General features: G+C 39.1%; 1 protein-coding gene across 1 annotated transcript in view; it reads right to left on the bottom strand.

The window, feature by feature from the left end:
* The window catches only part of BMP5 (bone morphogenetic protein 5), a 109,648-nt gene that overhangs the window by 57,611 nt on the left and 36,569 nt on the right, over positions 1-15,468 (bottom strand). The window lies entirely within an intron of this gene.

Genomic DNA, 15,468 nt, shown 5'->3' with positions numbered 1-15,468 from the left:
TCTGGAGGAGCTACCTATTGAAAGGGCTCATTTTTAGTCATGAATGCCTCACCATTTTAGAATAGGGAATAACAAATTTGACTCCACATTAGATCTGTTTCTTTGGTTCTAACCTGGGCTCTGTTTCCTGTGCTGAGTCAGGCTGGTTCCGCACCTTTTGTGAAAGACTGTTGCCTAGAGCCTGAAATAGACAGGAGAGCCCATTCTCAAGGCTCTGACCTTTAAGGGTGTAACACTTTCCCATTCATATAGAAATAAAAAGTTGCAGAATAGAATATAACATTTGTTTTGTTGGAGGTTTAGAGGGACACCATGACCTGATCCACGTGGACAGCTGCAAGAACAAAGGATTTCGACACCAAGAAGTTTTGCAACAACCAACCACACCCCTTCCCCTTTTTAGTATAAAAGGAGCCCGAATTCTGATTTGGGGAAGATGGTTCTCCAGGACATTCGTCGCCCATCTTAGTCTGCCAGCTTTCTGAATGAAGTCATCATTCCTTGCCCCAACACCTCGTCTCCTGATGTATTGGCCTGTCGTGCAGCGAGCAGAACTAGTTCGGACTTGATAACAATTTGATGGAGTTAAGTTTCTCAGCATTGGTAGGTTTCTCAAAATCTCAGATATGTTAGATAATATGAGAGAGGTTACAACAAAGTCCACTGCAAAGGGCTGTGTTCCCCATGTCTCACGATTATAACTTAAATTAATGTTTTCTAAATGAATCCAGTGATGTTCCATTGCTAAACTTTGGTTACAAGAAGATTTTTAAAATATGTTACATGAAAGATTTATAATGTCCAAAAGTTGGATTAAGATACAAAAATATCTTTAGAAGGTTCATTGAAGTTACACTAACATTGCTAGAAGTACATGAAACTTGGGATCCAAAATTAGAGGAGAGTCAAGATTAAGGGAGAGAGAAGACAGTTATCATTCAGGAGTGATTCTGGGGAACAGAGGCTGCTAGACCCTAAGCTCCAGCGCCAGACGGGGTTCCATTTCTGAGAGGATGCTCACGACAAAGGAGCCTACAATTCCTTGCCTTCATCCTTCAAAATAATTGGTTTCTTTTCCCCACAGGAGTAGGAGGTGGTTTAGGAGAGTGAGAAGCTCAGACCCACGTCCACCTGAGACATCTATGCTGCAGAAAAGAAATGTAAGCCACACCAGGAGACATTTCCATCCCATGGACTTGGCAAGAACGGTGTTCTTGGGCTGGCTGGCTTACGCCAACACCACCTCACAAGACTCATGAAGTTTCGTTTTATGTAAATATCATTATCTCGGTCCTAATCCGTTCCCGGGGAGATGATTAATTAGCTTTTCCCTAAGTAAGGAAGATGGCTGCAGTTTTAGGATCCTATTTTGGTCCATAATTTAAACCTCTTTTCTGTCTGAACTTCGGCTGGCGGTAGTGCAGACGGCTAACGCTGGGTCTCCATCTCCGTTGGTCCATTCTCCCAACTGAGTCATGTGAGAGGGAGGCGTGAGGGCAGAAAATATCTACAAACTGGATACCCAGTAACTTGAGTGTACATATGAATATTGAAGCTAGTCGCAGCTCTTGTTTACAGAGAACTTCCTTTAATTCACTGAAAACACGTTCTTTTCTGATCCCAATTTAAAGGAAATAGATGACATTATGAAACAGTATTTAAATAGCACTGTTCTAAGCATTTTATTAATCTTAACATATTACACTTCGTAACAACCTAGGAGGTCTGCTTTGTTATCACCCTCGTTTTGAAGACGAGGAAACTGACGAAGTGTAGAAAAGAGACGCCTTGCCAAAGTATTTGAACCCAGGCATTGGATGCCAACCAAGCGATGGTTCTCAAACTCCAGGATACGCTGCTGCTTCTGCTCAGAGACTGTTACTTTGTCCTAATTTACTAAGAATTTATGCTTTCATAAAGATCTGAAATCTTGCATTCGTAAGTCCCAAATCCAAAAAGCTTTGAAAACTGAAAATTTGGCTTCAAGTTCATTTGGCAGAAGAAGTGGAAATTAACTCATCTGAGGTGATTTTCAAGTCCTTGTTTATCCCACTTTATGTGCATAGCTTTGCTGCAAAATGTCCGTGTGTTTCACTAAGCGGCGTGGTCCCCAGCTCTGCTTGAGGGGTTCCATACTCTATGCCACAAGCACTAGCCAGTCATTCAAAAAGACATTTTCTCGATTCAGAAAGTCAATATCCAAAGTTCTAAGTGATAACACTCATTTTTCAATTTTTCACGAATGATCAATTTTATATCAATTTTATGTTTGAAATTTAGACAAAAATAACTGTAGTCTTGGAAATAAGGGCTTCGGCATGAGTTTGTCAGGACCCAGACCACGGCATGCACCTGGGTAGCACAGATGAGTATTGAATTCGTGTATTATGTAAAGTCATCTACTGTTCTGGAATCCCCTGTGAGATGTTAGTGTAATAAAGTGGGAAGCTAGAATTTCAGCTGTTATTATAAAATTTCAGTTTTCTAATCCAGGCTATTTAACCTAACCCCTTAAGGGGGCAAATTTTCAAAGAGTTTCATAAAATTTTATATTAAATATACCACACAGAATAAAGCTGCAGTGCAGATTTGTGTCCAGTGATTCAGAGTCCTGGATCCCACTGCTTTGAATTATAATTGCACTGGTAAATTCCATGGGACATGTTGGAGTGAGTAATGGAATAAAACTGGTATTTATATAGCCTTGCACTCCTAATGATACTCAAAACTATTCACACGGTAATCTCAGTTACCTCAAAGAGCACTGCTAGGGAGGTGTCAAATACTAATATCCCTGACTTAAGAATAAGAAATTGGGTGATGACAGCCAGGCGGTAACAGATGTCTGTCTTCTAAAGCTCATTATAAATCTTTGCTCAATTTCCCTACCACCTACATAATGACATCCTACTTAGAGGCTAGTTCATTGTTCGTGCAGTTAACCCTGGAACAATGTGAGGGCCAGGGGAACTGACCGCCCAGCACAGTGGAAAATCTGCGTATAATTTTGATTCTCCAAAAACGTAGCTACTCATAGCCTACTGTTGACCAGAAGCCTTACCAATAACGTAAACACATTGATTAAACACATCTTTTGTATATTTCATGTCTATCTACATATACCTTATGCATTCATCACATATCTAGCTTTTAAAAAAAATTTTTTTTTTGATATTTCCAGGGGTTCGTCTCTGAGTTTTTTTCAAATTGTTGCAAATTTCCAAAACCTTTTTTCCAACATATTATTTACTGAAAAAAAAATCCATAAATAAGTGGACCCATGCAGTTGCACCCATATTGTTCAAGGGTCAACTGGATATCAAACGATGTTTATCAGCACCGCACAGCAACGTGGAGAAATGGCTGCGGAAGCCAGGGTGGGTTCACCAGTGTGCAATGAGCACTTAACACCATACAATGCCTGATCCGAAGAGGTTGAATGAAAGACTGTGAATGGATCAAGAGCTGGATCTGTCTTTTCCCTCAGCAGCATCCTGAGGGCAGGATAACATATTTAACTCTCATCCTCGGGGCACAGGTTTTATTTAATCCTCACAACTTAACTTACATACGAGAGTTTCTAGAATATGCCCAAGAGCCCACACACAGCCTATTTTTGGGAGCGAACAGACTTCCACCCAGGGTGGGGGTTTCCATGCCTCAAGCCCTCAACAACACAGCCCCGTGCATGCATTTGTCTTTCCTGGATGTAGTTTTGTTCCTTTGTTTGATCTACTTACCCCTCAGGGGAGTTGACCTTTCAGCGTTCACGTTCTCCTCCCTGACACTCCTGCCCATAGAGGGTGCCAGTCATTCTGGATTCTGTTCATTTTTCTAAAACTCACTTCCTCTGATCTTTATTGTCGCAAATGTCATATTATATCCACTTGCTTATACTGACTCAATTTCCTACCTAAGGAAATGTTTATGAATCAGCAAATGACTGTCTTCACCACCTGAATTAGCATCACACAATATCGGTGTTAGTACGCAAGGTCTTCCTTCGCCTACAACCGTATCTTAAAGTAAGTGTAACTCACCAGACAAACCCCACCATACGCCAACCTTTCCCCATCAGACCCACTACCCCAAGCAACACTCCCAAGACAGATGAAAGAGAACACATGCACACACACTGTATATTCCTTAAATGTAAGCTTTTTATAGGAGCTAGCCTTGCCTTGCTCCTACTGTGATGATTTTGGTAAATATATTAAATATATCGTGTTTCTCTACATATCACAGTGCTCTGTAACCCCTTGCAATTGTCAATTGCTTGGGAAGCTTAAAAGAAAAGCAAATAAACAAGTAGAAAAAAAATCTTTAAAATGTATACTATTAGTGGGGGTTATTCATATTGTATTAAATACTTGAATCTTCTAATTCATTCTTACCTTTAAATGTAACATCAACAAAATACCACGGGTTTCTAAATCTCTTTATGATCATTTCTAATAAAATCTGTTACCAGATTAAAATCTGCACAAGACTGCATTAAAAAAACCACGTTTATATTCCTATTTGGTGATAGAAAAGACCTCTTAATTACCAGACAAAACAGATAAAGCAAAACAAAACAAAACAAGCAGAAGGGTTAGCTCACTCCAGCCAGACCCAGACACATCACAGGGGAGGAAATGACATGAACGCTAAAAACAGGTCGAGAGCAAGAGGTTAACACCTCTCTCTAGTGGGGACCGTTTCTTTGTCCCACAACATAGACCCCGTTTCTCTCTTGTGAAGTGGAAAAGAGAGTTCTGTAGCTAGATTGAAAACACACATCCAGTAGCAACGGATTCACGTTTGAAGATTGCATTTAAAAAGACAACACAACGACCTGCCCAGGCTGCTGTTTCGGTGCCTAAACAAGACCCACAGGCTGTGTTTTTTACAAGCAGCCAAACAAATGTGTCACAGATGCCATGTGTCACGGATGCTCTTCTCCCACGGCGCCATTGATGCCACATACTTGTTCTGAAGATCACTGCATGTAAACCAGTGACCATCACGATAAATTAAACCCGCCCAACATAGGGCTGACTTAGGTATTTGAGCTGATGGTTGCCCACAGTGCTCTCTGCAAAAATTAAAAGAATTGCTTTACTGTCTAGACATACACACCAACCCGCAGCAAATAAACCATCAGAAAATTCAGCAAAATCACCCAGCTTACCACTCAAAACAGGATTGTAATGATGGTGGGGAGGGCACACGCTTCTGCTTCCAGGAAGCAGGTTTTTGTGTATTCTACACATTTCTGTCTACGAACCACCTAGAACAATGGAGGTTCATCTACGCTGACAGAACCAGAGAGTAAATTTATTTTTACAGTTTGGTTTTAAAAAGCAGCACCATCAAAGCCTACAAAAGGTAAAATATGAATCAAAAGATTAACATTCCATGATTAATGGGCTGAGAGGGAGGAGAAACAGGATTGCTTTTCTATAAGCACCAAACGACACTCTAAATGCTCTAAATTGCCCAAGTTCTGCAAAGATTAGTGCTTCTTGTGTTTAAAGACAAGACGCCCCTGAAGACTTTTACTGTTGAGATGTAATTTAACAGAAGTTAGTGACTGACTGCAGTCTCTTTTTTTTCCCCCCAAACAGGCACCTCTCTGAGTGACTTTATCATTAATAGAAATTGGATAGAAACGTCCTGACTAGATATTTGCCTGTCTACAATGTTGGAAGACGAGAACTAATTAACAGAGGATTGCAGTTTTATCTTCTTAGTGATTTATCTGCAGTTTTAAGGACACCCATCCATGGACAATCAGTCTTAATCTCCCACACAAGGGCTGTAACTTGGAAGATACAAACAGATACAGTAGCTGTAAGGCGAAGATAGCATTCTCCCAGGAGCCTGGCCAGCTGTTGAAAGAATACAGATCATTGTTCGCTGCTGAGTGCAAAAAATCATTAGGAGATTACTCATAGAATTATTACTTATCTCTGTAACATTTTAAAGTGAAAGAAAAAAAAAAGCAAAGATATCATGTGACTACCAAGATACATCTTTGCAAGGCATCCTTTGCTGACTAGTCCAATGAGAAACAAACTTGGTCCTAGGAAGGCCTATTCATTGGTCAGTGAATGCACATGTATACGTTTCTTGGAAAGGCTAACCATCCCAGAGAGTGTGGTAAACTCCAGATTCCAGAAACCCTAAGAGCCTCTTAATACGACAGCCATGTGTGACTTGAAAAAGGGGAAATTGTCCCCCTGAATGGTTTGTTTCAAAGGACAAACTCAGTTGACTTTCAAATGTTCCACAGTTGAAATACTCCTAACCTGTACTCATAAATGCTTCATGAATACAGTTTTACAAGGAAGCAAAAAAAAAAAATCTCAAAAAGGAAAGGTGAGATGGTTAAATAATTTCAGTGTTTGTAATATGAGCGTAAACACATTGATTTCCTGAATCAATTTAAAATACAATGCTTACAGTTTTGTTGTTTACAAAATGTAGTGGATGAACTAATATTGGTATGTTATTTTGTCCTAAAAAAATAAAAGCAATTTAGGGACCCAAAGAATTAAATCTTGTATACAGAGAGCTTTGGAACTGGGAGGAACACGGACCCCTCCTCAGATTGGATGGATGGCCTCAGCACCCAGCCCTCAGGGGTTCCTGGAATCCTACAGTTCTACAGAGCAAGCGTTGGTATGAAAACTGATATACTGAATAATAATTAAACAATGACAGCAATACATTAAGTCATTACTGATTTCTTAAAGTTAATATAGTTCAAATTGTGGTTGTTTCTCCCTTTGCCCCACCCACTCCTGGCTGTCGGAGAGCTGCTTTTTCTCTTTCTCACCTTCCATATAAGCTCATCCTCCTTATCCTAAAAATAGCTACTGGGCTACCCCTACACTCACCCAAGCCCCAAATATTCATCAGATAACCGCTCTGAGCCAAACCCTAATAGTGAAGGAGATTAAAGAAACAATGAGACAGGAGCTCAGGATGAGAAAGACAGAGATGGAAAAGTATCGTGGTGGCACCATTCCACTGGGGCTTGGGGGGGCACACGTGTAATGTAAGACAGAATAAGAGAGGCAGTAGGCTTCCACGGGAGGGTCATGTTGAACTCGGTCCTGAAGACTTATCACCAAGCGGAGAAAGGAGTTGACATAGATGAAAAGAGATGGGAAAGCTTAGGGCTCAGGCAGCACACAGTAGAGCGTTCTCTGTACTTGCAAACGGCAGGGTCGGTGGTGTCATAATCAGTAGTGGAAATACGAGGACAGCAAGGGTTTCCTGGGACGCGAACACTTTCCTGGATTCCCATCCCATCAGTGCCCTCTATATTCTAACAGTTACAGGGAGAAACTTATTTTTTTTTAAATCAGAATCACCCAACACAAGGAACACATAGTCAACACTCAAAAAGTTTTGAAAGCTGAATGAATGAATGATCCTTCAGTGACTGTCTCCATTTGCTAACTTGATGATTTCAAGTACCCTTTTCCTCCAGCTGAGATGCTTTCCCCAGGCTCAGAGGTTCAAGCCCCACTTCTACTTAAAATCTCCAGTTCTGAAGAATCCAAGACTACTTTGAAAATTCTTCCCCAAACTGGTTTCTCCTGCTGGGGCTCCCACTGCACTTTTTTCTCTACTTCTCTCTTGAATACGGAGATGTCATTATCAGACCACATTTAAGAGTCGGATTTAACATGAAACTTACATTCAATCTTAGTTCCCTAAGCCAGTAAAAGAATGTGACATTAGAAAAGTTATTCAACATCCTTATGCCTTTATTTCTCTTTCTTTAAGACGAGGTAGATCGTAAAAGGCTTACTCCACAGTGCGCTGTAAAGGTTTAATAATATTTGAGGGAGAGAACCACAGCGCATCTGGAACAGAGCACGTTCTCAAAAGTAGCTGTCATATTAATTACTGTCCATTTGCATTACAATTATTATGTCACCTTATGTTTACCTCATGAGTAAGACACTTCTGAAGAATATCTATGCTTTTGTTTTGTTTCCTATCTTTGTATTTCTACATATATCACCAACACGACTTTTTATACAGTAAGTGGTCAAGAAAAGTTTAATTGTGCAAAATTGCTACCTGGCCTAAAATGCAGCCATTCTGATTATCAGATGTCAATTTCTTTATCTGAAATATAGGTAAATAAAGGTGATTACTATGATTGTCTTTTTTTTAAATTCTGTTACAGTGGAGTTAAAAACTTCAGGCTAGATTTTTACAACAGTGGGTAGTTAGAAAATAACTGTATTTACTCCATACCTTGTTTACATATTTCACACCTATAAGGTAGAGAACACAGTGGCATATATTCTGACGTTTATATATTGCTCCTGAACCCAATCAAATTAGCTGATTCTGACACACTTCCTCTTTAAAGAAGTCTGAAAGTCACTTGGTCATTTTTATCCCTGAAAACAACACTGCATTCTGAGGTATAGAAAATATTTTTTATTGTCTTTATTTTAGGTATTTTTATACTGGAAATCATTAACTGGAATTTAAAACAAATACTCATCTTTTGTGGATTGAATATTAATATGAAACTTCAAAAGTTAGTTTAAATTAATACAGAAGATGGTACCTGATTAATTCATTGTGTATAATAAAAAATGATTACTTAATGATGAGTGAATATACTTAGTATGTAAATAATGGATTTTGGTTCCACTGTATACAAACATTTGAGAAAAGTTTGTGTTTACTTATAAAAAGTCAGTGTAAAAACACAACTGTCTGATAACCACTTCTTGGTAAATATTTATTTCATGGTTTCTTTAGCGGGAAAATCTGTGAGGAAGCAGATTGCCTGGCAGCTAGAGGTCAACCATTCCAATCTCACCAGATTTCATTGAATGACCTCGTGAATTCTGGCCCATCAGTAAAATAAAACCCTCCATTTTTTTTTTAAATTGAAGTACAGTCAGTTACAATATGTCAATTTCTGGTGTACAGCACAGTGTCCCAGTCAGGCATATACATGCATATATGCATTTTCATATTCTTTTTCATTAAAGGTTATTACAAGATATTGAATATAGTTCCCTGTGCTCTACAGAAGAAATTTGTTTTTTATCTATTTTTATGTATGGTAGTTAATATTTGCAAATCTCAAACTCCCAAATTTATCCCTTCCCACCCCTTTCCCCTGGTAACCATAAGATTGTTTACTATGTCTGTGAGTCTGTTTCTGTTTTGTAGATGAGTTCATTAGTGTCCTCTTTTTTCCTTTTTCCTTTTTTTTTTTCCAGATTCCACATATGAGTGATATCATATAGTATTTTTCTTTCTCTTTCTGGTTTGCTTCACTTAGAATGACAAAAATCGTCCATTTTTATCACCTGAAGATGGTAGAGGTTATAGTAAGTGACAGACCGGCAAAGAACCTTCCTTTCTATCTTGAATACAATGAAATGATAGTTTATCTGCAGCGAATAGTTGTGGTTATCTGACAAAAACAGGTCAAAGGTTTTGTGAGTTTTCTTCTGAAATTGCTCAGTGCCTTCTCTAATGACTGATAATTGAAAACAGAGACCAGGGTTCCCAAATGTGGTGGGTGACAGATGAGCCGCAGATTAATGCTGATGCTTGGTTAGGAGACACTAAGAGGTCAGGAGTCACGGGAATTAGCTATTGTGCTACTGTGAAAAGACAGACATCAAAAGTCTATTATCCCCCTAATGGCTCTTCCCCAAGCCTGAAATCCATTCTCACTTGCTTCGGTCATAATTTAGAGCCACCCTGCCCGTTATTCATATCAAAGTGAAACCACTCACCCTCAGTTTATCAATATTGGGGTTTTCATGTTTTTATTTATATACTAAGAAACTATTTTTTTCATATCTCATTTTTAGTGTATTCTGTGCTCATTCTGGAGAATTTCAGAAACATCTGGTCTAGAAAAAAAAATTATACTTAATGGAAAGAAAAGAAAACTAGAAAACTTGAGATTATACTAAATGTGTTCAGAATTTCCAGATGGGGGAAAAAAAACCAAGGGCGTTTAAGACAGTTTGCATAATATAAAGGATCTAAGAATTTCTGTAGCTGAACAAACAAATAAATGTCTTTCTCAAATTAACTGCTTTAAATTTTAAACTGGTCTGATACCTTTTTATAGAGTTCACTCAAGTTCAATCTGTGGTTAAATCTATCATTTTGAAACAAAAGCAAACTCCACGTTTTTTTTTTCCCTGCCAAATGGGTTGCATCAGTGAAGTCTGGTACAAGAAAGGAGACCACAGAGAAATGTGATTGTACTTAACGCCACATCAAGTTATTAGAGACACTATTACACGGTTTTACAGGGATTTAAGATGAGGAGTAAAAAGATGTCTATGGATGTCTTACCTGTATGCTCTAAGACTAGTATCAGGGGACCTCATTTATCTGTTCTGCGAGGACGCAAGTGGCCACTGGTGGCCCACGTTTGTTTCCTAAGTCGTGCCGACTGCTGACTGCCTCTGGAAGGAGATTTTAAGATCGACAGCAGCCACACCTTTGGTTGGCTTATTACTGTACCCTCAACTTCTACCTCCATCACTGGCACACAGTAGGTGGTCAACATGCCTGAGAAATGAGTGATCATAAGAATTTCAGAATATATGCCTGATTCTGGTTCTGGTTCTTTTTTTTTTTTTCCCCAAGAGGGAGAGTAAATGCAGACCCTGTTAATCCAACTCAGCCAAACCACCCCTCACCCATTGTTTCTTTTTTTTTTAATTGAAAGATAGTTGATTTACCATTCAATCATTTATTCATTTTTTTCTGCCTCCTTATATTTCTCTCTCCCAGCACATTAAAACTTTAGAAATGTTGATTCTGTTTCTAAGCATTTCAATTTCTAATCATTTCTCTGATCACATCTACACATTTCCTACCACCTGACTGAGACTGTGAGCCACTTCAGAGTCACATAACTCAAGAACAAGGAATTGAGAGTCTGTATCCAAAATTCTCATCTGGCATTGGTTGAAGGTTACTCCTGATTTATGCTTTTATTTTTAATTTTCTTTTGGGGGGAGAGGCAATCAGTTTTATTTATTTTTATTTTTATTTTTTTCAAATGGAGGTGCTGGGGATAGAACCCAGGACTTCGTGCATGCTAGGCACGCACTCTACCACTGAGCTACACCCTCTCCCTCAACCAATTCTTCTTCAATGAGTCCTGCCCAGTACTTCAAAATAGTACAATCTCAAACGACATATTCCTTTTTCCCTATCTTCTTTGAACAAATTCAAATAAACAATGATAACTTAGAATCCCAATGTCTAGTTTTGTTTCCACTAGCTATATTGATATTTAAAGACATATTCCAGGCTGATAAAATCTCTGATTCTTAAATGGATATATTCCTCTTGGGGAATGAGAAATCGGTAATACAAAAATTAAATAACATTGCTCTATTTTATGGTGATTAATAGAACTGTACTTAAAACAATTTGCAGAATGAGTTGTATGTTATAGAAGATAGTATTGATGCATTTTGATATAATTATCTATTCTCACTAATTTTTCTCCATTTGCATAAAACCACGAATTTCTCCGTCCACACTATGTTTATGTAATCTGATCAAATCTTCGATAATGTGTTTGTAATTATTTAAGTCTTCTTCCCGAAACACTGAAAATAGTTGCTCCTTTAAAAAATATGTTTTGTTTTTGTTAGTTTCTTTTTTTATCTGAAAAAAAATCATCGCGACTGCTTTTATTTGGCATGTTTCTCTAACACCGTCCTCAAAAGTGAAAGCTCTTGTCATCAGTGTGTGTGTTTACAGCTAGAAGCTGGAGCACATAATACATGCCTTGCTTAACATTTCTTTATAGCACGTTATTAAAATTGTGAGTTTGATGAATCAATACATTGTATTAAAAATGTCTTCTATAATTGGAGACCGACTTGAGAACATGTGCTAGATTTAATAAAGATGTAACAGGTGCCAGAAACAATAAAGAGATCACATGGCCTCCCCACATTTGTGGAGTGAGACCACATCGTAATTAGCGTCAGGGGATCCTTCGTGGTCTCAGGTCACAGAGTTTTCATAGGAACAGTCTCATATTTTGCTTGATCTGGTTTCACACTCCTGAGTTTTGCCTTTGTATTGGGATTTTAGGGCAACCACAAAACTCAGAGCAAAATTCAGCTAAGAATCATTGAGCAGTATCTGGTTTTGGGTTCAAACTATCCAAATCCTCCAAGTTCCTCAAGATGCACACCTGGAAAGCACAATATGTCTTCTGAGATCCAGGTCAGACGAGCTCATTTTAGATTCAAATTTAATAACTTCCTGAGCCTCCCATCCAGTTTTATATTAATTATCAGATGGCCTGTTTTCAGATGCTTTCATTGCTCAAAGTTTGACTTGTTCTCAATGTTATTTAATAATCCATCCAACTAACCCATATGGACTGTTGCATAAAGAACCAAATTCAGCAACAGGAAAAGCTGAATAGCATCCTTATGTGAACCACGTAGTCCCCACCATGGCCGGGAACTGGTGGTACCTAGTCCCCAGAAGTCAGTGCGAAGAAAAACAGGTGTGAGTGTGGGGCTCAAGAAAGAATGTTTGGGCATTAGATGTTTAATAAACAGGTGGAGTTAAGACGCTGCCTCTGCGCTCCCAGGCGCTCTTGCTCACAGGAGCTGGTGTTTGGAAGGTTTCTGGACAGGGGAAAACTGAAGCGTCACCAGCAAGTGCAGATGGTGGTCATATTCCAGAAACAGAGGAATTAGACAAGCCCATGCGTTAGTACATAAGACTCTTTTTTTTTTTAATGTTTTGGGGATTGTTTTTACTATTCTTTTTAATTTTTTATTGAAGTGTAGTTGATTCACAACGTTAGTTTCAGGTACACTAACGTTATAGATAGACATACATACGTATTTTTTTTCTTTTCAGATTCTTTTTCATTATACATTCTTGCAAAGAATTGAAATATCGTTCCCTGTGTTGGACAGCAGGTCCTTGTTGTTTATCTATTTTATGTATAGTAGTGTGTCTTTGTTAATCCGCAACCCCTAATTTATCCCTCCCCGCCTTTCCCCTCTGGTAACCGTAGTTTGTTTTCTACGTCCGTGAGTCTGTTTCTGGTTCACAAATAGAATTTGTATCATTTTTTTTTTTAGATTCCCATGCATCAGTGTATAAGATTCTTAAGCTTCTTACTCAAATGCTGAATGTCAGGTCTCTTTCCACTCTCGGTTCCCAGGATGTTGACAGTCGGGCCTGTGCCTTCCAGACAAGAGAATGAAAGAGCGTCCTCTCATTGAAATCTGACCGTTCCCAGAAGAAAGACCAAGTCCCCACAAAATGGCAAGGCGAACATATCTAAGACAGAAAATAATCCCAAGTCCCACCCATATGCTAAGAGCTTCTAATCAGCTTTTTAATCTCTTGCAATTAAATAAAAGCTGACAAGCAAAGATCACTAGATAGCTGAGAAAAGTCTCTCCCTCTAAATAGAGACGACTAGATTTTTTTTAAAAGGAACTTGTAGGTATTTCAAAAAAACCTACTAAAAACTACCATAATATCCTTCGAGAGTTTTGAGAAGCTTTTGTACCCATGAAACAAGATGTTATAAAAGACGAATATTCAATGCTAAAACATCTCTCGGAAATAAGGCTGAAAATCAGTCTCAGTTTGAAAGATTACAATGGAAAAAATTTCAAAAAGGAGAGCAGTTAGTTAAAAGAGTGGAAGATAGAGGAAGACTGAAAAAAAAAAAGTGGGGGGGAGGATTAAACCAGAATTAGCCCTAATAATAGTGATGAAGAGAGATCAGGAAACAAAGAAGAAAGCATTAAAGGTATAATTCAGTTCACTGACCCAATTACAAAAGTTTCAAGATCGAAAATGTCTGCCTTGTAGACAAAGAGAAGTTTCTCCAAATTTCCAGCCATGAAATACAAATCGTATACATAAGGACCAGGAATCAAAGTGGATTTAGACTTCTCGAAAGCAGCACTGTAAGCTAGAAGCCAACGGGACACTGTCTTCAAAATCATGACGAGAAAGTATTTCCACCTTAGAATTCTGTATTCAACAAATGTGAGCGTATAATAAAGATACTCTGAGACATGGAAGGTATCAAAAATCTGGTTTCAAAAAAACACATTTCTTAGGAGTTTACTGAAGAATCTGTGCCACCGAAACAAATCAGCCAGACAGAAAATGAAGACATGGGCTACAGGGAAAAGAAGATTTAACACAAGAGAAACAGGGAACTCCCAGGATGGTTGTGAAGGGAGATCCCAGGATGACAGTTACCCTCTGGGAACAGAGGTCAACAGTCCGTTTTGGAGCCATGTGACTTGACAGAGAGATACCGTAAGGATCATATCACAGAGATCTCATTTCCTGTCGGCACCATCCTTTGACCCTAGCCAAGTCTGGGTGACCTTGAACCAGACTTGTCCCTAGATGTAGCTTTCCTGACAGGTACTGAGGAAGTCCCTGCTCTCTCCTCCAAGCCCTGCTGCCTGGGATCTGAGAATACTCACTTCTTCCCACAGAAATTTGTTTGTTTTTCTTTTCTGCCAGCCTCCTCAGAGCTGGGTGCTGATGTTGAGTCCAGAAGCCGAGATTACGGGGCAGCCGGTACCCCCATCCTCACTGCATTTCAGCTTGACTGGGGCATGCCTGGCCTTGCCACCCTGCAGCTCCCCAAATTTCCAGGACACCACCTCCCCGCAAGGACATTTAAAAACTGCCAAGCAAACTGAATTCCATTCAGAAGCTGTGTTCAGAATGTTCCGGAATGAAATTCCAGAAGCACCTACCTAAACACTTTGACTTAAATATCAAGCTTTGTGCTTTCTATTCATTGTAGTAATTGGTTTAATATTTACTTATTTGTGAATTATAGCTGATAAAACATAAAACATGTAATTGAGGAAGAGACAAAGAACTTACTCAAGTTCATGTTTATCAAGATCCTTAGAGCAGGGATTCAAATCCGAGTCTGACCACATCAGTGCCCCTTACGAAACGTTCCAAGAGGCTACAGAATTTCTTTTTGAACTTTTCTATTTATGCTATGCCTCAGTGTTTAAACTCATTCCGAAATTCTACCGTTTCTCGCTTTTCCTTTGGATGTGTTTCCTTTATAAAGAGGCCGTAGAGCGATTCGGAATACCTCACTCTAGGGAGCACTCGCAGTAACCCTCACGGTGCTGATCCCAGCACAGAAGGTTCGGACTCTGCGAAATGCCAGTGTGAGTCCCACAGCCACACTTGAGTGCCCCGAGAACGGCTCTTGTGTGGGAACAGAAAACGCACTTGGATTTCTGTTTCGTTTCCTCACCCCTCGATGTGTGTTTATGAGGCCAAGCAACGCATAACCCTGAGAGCCTCGGGGCACCGCCAAGCAGTTTTATTCCAGGTTGCTCCAAACTCACAGTAAAAAAAAAAGCAATCTCAGAGCTAAGCCCTGCTTCAGATACGTCCAGTTATAATGAGCTT

Source organism: Vicugna pacos, chromosome 20, assembly GCF_048564905.1.
Source record: "Vicugna pacos chromosome 20, VicPac4, whole genome shotgun sequence".
NCBI lineage: Eukaryota > Metazoa > Chordata > Mammalia > Artiodactyla > Camelidae > Vicugna > Vicugna pacos.
Note: the sequence above shows the minus strand (reverse complement) of the source record. Positions and strands in the feature narration are given on the sequence as shown.